Source organism: Aquarana catesbeiana, linkage group LG10 (genome assembly GCF_042186555.1).
Source record: "Aquarana catesbeiana isolate 2022-GZ linkage group LG10, ASM4218655v1, whole genome shotgun sequence".
Classification (NCBI taxonomy): domain Eukaryota; kingdom Metazoa; phylum Chordata; class Amphibia; order Anura; family Ranidae; genus Aquarana; species Aquarana catesbeiana.
Window position 1 is genome coordinate 243838855 of NC_133333.1, and position 6000 is coordinate 243844854.

Genomic DNA, 6000 nt, shown 5'->3' on the forward strand with positions numbered 1-6000 from the left:
AATGCGGGACGTTGTCGCCCAAAAGTAGCTCATTTCCTTTTTGAGCGACAAGTGTTGCGATTTGCCTCGATTGCAGCACGAATTACCACACGGCAAAAAATTGCGGCACATTTGGGGTGCCAATAAAAATAATAGCATTGCAAACGCGGCCCGAGCTTTGCAGCCATTTGAAACCGCAGGGCATAAATTTGCAGCTATTCCGCCCACGATTGTGTGTGGTTGCAACCTTACTATTAGGGCACTTACCTGTCCAGGGATCCCGTGGTATCCTCTCCCAAGCAGATTCTTGAATCGGCTCTCGGGGGGGCTGGCGCCGCCACCTTGGGTAAGGGAAACCAGCAGTTACGCCTTGCGGCTTCACAGCCGATCTCCTACTACGCAATCGCAAATCGCGCTGTGCTTTCTCGATGGCCTGGCTGCGGCGAGGGCTGAACTTTCGGCTGAGTTCACCGTGGAAAACTCAGCAGGAAGTGGGAGCGGGTACCTGTCAAACCAGGTACCCCCCCCCCCCCTATTTTGCTGCAAATAGTCAACAGGGTCGCAAGAAACGCGTTGAGAGAAAAAGATGCAAAACCACTGCCAAAGATTTGAGAAGAATCAAACGTGAAGCTACCAGGAACCCATTATCCTCCAGCGCTGTCCTATTCCAGAACTGTAACCTACCTGGAGTGCCCAGAAGTACAAGGTGTTCAGTGCTCAGAGACGTGGCCAAGTTAAGGACGGCTGAAACCCGACCACCACTGAACAAGACACATAAGATGAAACGCCAAGACTGGGCCAAGAAATATCTGAAGAAAGATTCTTCAAAGGTTTTATGGACTGATGAGATGAGAGTGACTCTTGACGGACCAGATGGATGGGCCTGTGGCTGAATCAGTAAGGAGGTGGGGTACTGGTATGGGGCTGGAAGTATTAAAGATGAGCTAGGTGGACCTTTCTGGGTTGAAGATGGACTCAAAATCAACTCCAAAACCTACTGCCAGTTTTTAGAAGACACTTTCTTCAAGCAGTGGTACAGGAAAAAGTCTGCATCTTTCAAGAAGACCAGGATATTTATGCAGGACATTGCTCCATCGCATGCATCAAAGTACAGAACACCACTGCGTGGCTATCCAGTAGAAGGCCCCTTCCTGCCCTGACCTAAACCCTACTGAGAACTCGTGGGCCCTTCTTAAATGGGAGATTTACAGTGAAGGAAAACAGAAAACCTCTCTGAACAGTCCATAAACAACAACGAAAGGTGCTACTACCCCAGATGAATGTAAACTCCTCCTGAGCTGTCGGGTGAAGGATGTGCAGTTGCTCAGCTGCCAAAGTGATGAATGGATAAAAGGAGAATCCGCAACCCCATACATGCTCTTTAAATCAGTCCAATTTTATTACATCTCCATAAAGATAAAAGTACAGCAGAGGTAGACGTGTTCCAGCCGCATCGGCCTTGTTCACGACAACTGATTTAAAGAGCATGTATGGAGTTGCGGATTCTCCTTTATCCATTCACCTCTCTGAACTGTGTCTGGGAGGCTGCGGTTGCTGCGGCACAAAAAGTTGATCGTTAACAGATCAAGAAACTGACAGACTCCACGAATGGAAGGCTTAGGGCTGTTGCTGAAAAAAGCAGTCATATATTGGTCGCTGATTTTTTTTTTTTTTTTTTGAATGTCAGAAATATTTATTTGTAAATTATGAATCGTTTGTTTATTAGTCTCAAAAAATTTAAAAGTCAGCAGCTACAAATACTGCAGCTGCTGACTTTTAATAGTCGGACACTTACCTGGCTCAGCGTCCAGTGATGCGGGGGGAATGAAGCCCCGCTCGTCTCCCCCTCCTCTCTGCGGGGCGCCGGCATTGTCAGTGTGGGCGCCCGGCTGTGGCTTCACAGCTGGGCACGCACTGCGTATGTGCGAGGCGTGCTGTGACTGGCCGGGCAATCATCTGGGACCTGTCCCAGATGATTGCCGAGGGGGGGGGAGAGGAACTGACTTCCGGAACCACAGAGCCCCGGGAGGAAGTGGGAGCTGGAACCCTCCAAAAAGAGAGTTTCCGCTCCGCTCCAAAAAAATTACATGCCAAATGTGGCATGTCAGGGGGTCACCTTCCCTTAAAGCGGAAGTTCCATTTTTGGGTGGAACTCCGCTTTAACAGATTAAAAAATAAACAAGTGAGATGGGGAAAAAAAAAAAAAATTTCATTTAGTTGCACAATAATTCTGCACACTAATAGTTGCCCAATAATTGTGCACACAGATATTCAACTAAGAAAACCAACACCTCACTTTTACTTTCTGAAATATTCAGATTTTGAGGTTTATTAACATTTCGGATTGACTGCGAGAACTGTAATAGTTCAATAATGAAATGAATCCTTAAAAATACAACTTGCCTAATAATTGTGCACACAGTGTAGCTACTCTGGTTGAAAAAAACAAAAAAAAGACACAAGCCCACCCAGTTTAACCAATAGAAGGGGGGGGGGGGAGAAATGTATACAAGCCTATATATAGACACACAATCCTATACTCACAGTTGATCCAGATGAAGGCAAAAATAAAACAATGGTACCTCCACACATTGGCATCCACACCGGCTTTTGGAGTTCCATGCAGTGTGTTTTTAACCCCTTCCCGCCCACACTATAGCTGAGTGACGGCTACAGTGCGGGATTACTTTGCTGGGAGAGCGTCTATTGACGTCCTCCCACGATCGCACTTCCTGTGCGCCCTGTGATCTCCGAATCCTTCGGACTCAGCTGATCACAGATCGGGGTAAAGGGCCAATCACAGCGGCTCTTTACCACATGATCGGCTGAGTCCAATGACAGACGATCATGGATGTCAACACGAGACGGTTATCAGCTTTTCTTTCCTCGCACTGAGAGAAGCTAACCGTCTTTTGTTAAAGGGACATCGACACTGATGATCAGTGTCCTGATTACCAGTGGCGCCCCACCAGTGCCAGCCCCACCAGTGCCAGCCCATCAGTGGCGCCCCACCAGTGCCAGCCCATCAGTGGCGCCCCACCAGTGCCAGCCCATCAGTGGCACCCCACCAGTGCCGCCCCACCAGTGCCAGCCCAATCAGTGCCAGCCCAATCAGTGCCGCCCCACCAGTGCCAGCCCAATCAGTGCCGCCCCACCAGTGCCAGCCCCACCAGTGCCAGCCCCACCAGTGCCAGCCCATCAGTGCCGCCCCACCATTCAAATAAATGGGAACCGGGGCTTAATATCCTCTCATCTGTCCCCTAACTGCACACTGGGAGCGACTGTGACCACAAGGGGTCCCCTATGTATGAAGCCGCCACAAGGGTAAGACATCTCTAGGTATGGTGTGTGTGTGTGGGAGCACAGAACACTATATATATATATATATATATATATATATATATATATATAGTGTGGGGGGGGGGAGGGGAAGGGGGTATCTAAACTGGCTGCAATGGTGGAAATACATTTAAGTATACAATATGTAAAAGAGAAATGTAATAAAATGATACATTGTATAAAAGATGAATGGAATAAATGTGATACAATGTATAAATAACAGTTGTAATAAATAATTGTGTAAAAGATACAATGTAATAACTAGGATACAATGTATAAATAAGATATGTAATAAATAGGATACATTGTATGTTATGGACATCCTGTGTGATCCCCCCCATAGTCCCCGGGATAAGAACACACGGGAGGGGGACTGTGATTGCAGTACAGATTGGGGCGCACACCCCGATCCCGGATCGCACTCACCTGCCTGCAGCCGCTCCTCTCTCCTCACTCTCCCCATCAAACTCCCCACACTTTCTCAGCCTAACCTGACAGCTAGACCGCCCCGCCTCCGACCCCGGCCTCAGCCGCCGATTGGCCGCCGGCACTTCCTCCCCGTCACCGGTTGGCGGGCGGAAACGAGGCCGGCCGACGGAAGGCGAAGGGGCAGCTGGCCATTGGGCGACGGCAAAAAAGACGTCAAGCACGTGGGGGCGGGGCTCCGCTCGTGTACTGTCACAGGGAGGAAAGCTTGAAAAGCCAAGGCCGAGTTAGGTTGAGGCGGGAGGAGTGACGTGTCCATTCCAGCAAGGCGCGCTAAGCTGGGGAGGAGGGCTGGAGGTCGGGGAGCGCCACCTGGTGTCTAGGAGGAATTATGGACATGTTATAATGGTACTGTAAGCACAAAACGATGACGCTGTGCTAATAATCACTGCACAGCAATAATGGGGGGAAAGGGCGACACCTAGAGGCAGCGTGCTATAAATACACAGGGAATATAATTGACTACTACTAATAATATAAACACATGTATAGTATATGAGGAATTAATAATAATATAAACACATTATATATAAATACATATATAGTATATAAGGAATTAAAATTATGATTATTATTATTAATAATAATCATAATATTATTATTATAACCCATATAATATTACACACATAGTATATATCAATACATTATTATTAATAACAATAATATGAATAGAAACACAAGCTGTATAAACACATATGCTGTATAATATGTATTATATAATACATTTTTATATATTTTTACATATATATATATATAGCTCCTAACTGTCCCTGATTTGGAGCAATGTCCCTCTGTCCCTCTTTCCTCCTCATTTGTCCCTCATTTTGGTCTGATCTATATAATTGTATATAAAATGCACTTTTTATCTATCAAAAAGTGTTTCCCGGTGCTAAACCTTTCATCTGATTTCTAAATTGCTGCATTTGTAAATTTCAAATACCAAAATAAAGGGATAGTAGTGGTAAAAAAACACTTGTGGATTTAACCAATATTGTTTTTTAGTACAATTCTCCTTTAAGGGGGGCGTGGCAGGGTGGCATGTCCTATGCCTGCATACTTTTGCTAATAGGTGTGCCTCATTCCCATCTCAAAAAGTTGGGAGGTATGTATATATATATATATATATACACAAAAACACACACACAGTATACATATTAGGGTTGCTACCTGTCCGGGATTCACCTGTCCGGGACTCACACTGACTGAAACCCGGACACATTATTCAGACTGGACTATGGCTTCCTAGCAGGGTTGCTGGCTGCAGTTGTCTAAGCTCAGAGTTTCTTTTCCTTTTCCTTTTCTCCCCCCACCAAACACAGACGGGAGAGGAGAGAGGGCTCGATCTGCACCTCTTCCTTCCGCCCCTACCCCTCTGTGTCTGCCCACACTCCAATCCCTGTGCTGTGCCTCAGAAAAAGGAAAGTGGGGGCCGGAAATTATTCATCTGGATGAGAGGTGCTGACTGCCAAGGGGGGAGTGAGCTCACCATCCATCCCTGTCTAGGACTGAAGTCTCCCCCCTTCTCTCTCCTGCCTCTGAGTGAGTACACGGAGGTAAGTCGGGGTTCTCAGAGCACCCCTTACATCAGAGTTTCCCTTTACACCAGAGGCCACAGTGTTCCCCCTTACATCAGAGTCCTCTCCGTACATCAGAGTACTCAGTGTTCCCCTTTAAATCAGGGTTCCCAGAGTATCCCTTATGTTAGAGTCCTCAGAGTTCTCCCTTTACATTAGAGTCTGTAGAGTCCCCCCTTAACAGTGAAAGGGAATCCTGCGAGTTCAGATGTAAAAGGGGAACTCTGTGGACTCTAGCATTGCGCCATGAGCCCACCCAGGTGTTACAACAGCGAATGAATATTCGCTGTTGTAACGCTGATCCTCAATCCGGCCAATCAGAAGTAGGTATGAGACCCGTTTTCCAATTAGCTGAAAAGAGAAGACTCCCGATTAGCCGCTGAGGAGGAGAGAGGAAACGGAAGCCGCTGATGCCCGTGGAGAGCAGGGGAAGGGAAAGCTGTCGCCACCGCCACTGAGCAAGGGAAGCCGCCACGGTGAAGTGCTGCATAGATGGGTTAAGTGCACCAGAGCCGCTCGCGGTGATACTGTTCGCCGCCCCCCCCCCCCCCAAAAAAAAATTACCACCGGCCGCCACTGCCTTTGTCTACAGTTCATTGTCTCGGATGCCATGCATCCTTCC

The 6000-nt window shown here is 47.4% G+C and overlaps 1 protein-coding gene across 1 annotated transcript in view; it reads right to left on the bottom strand.

The window, feature by feature from the left end:
* The window catches only part of STT3A (STT3 oligosaccharyltransferase complex catalytic subunit A), a 44239-nt gene extending 40340 nt beyond the window's left edge, over positions 1-3899 (bottom strand). Inside the window, exon 1 of the mRNA XM_073603560.1 lies at positions 3745-3899. The gene's annotated coding sequence lies outside the window, so the exon portion shown is untranslated. The remainder of the gene's footprint in view (positions 1-3744) is intronic.
* Positions 3900-6000: the final 2101 nt, after the last annotated feature.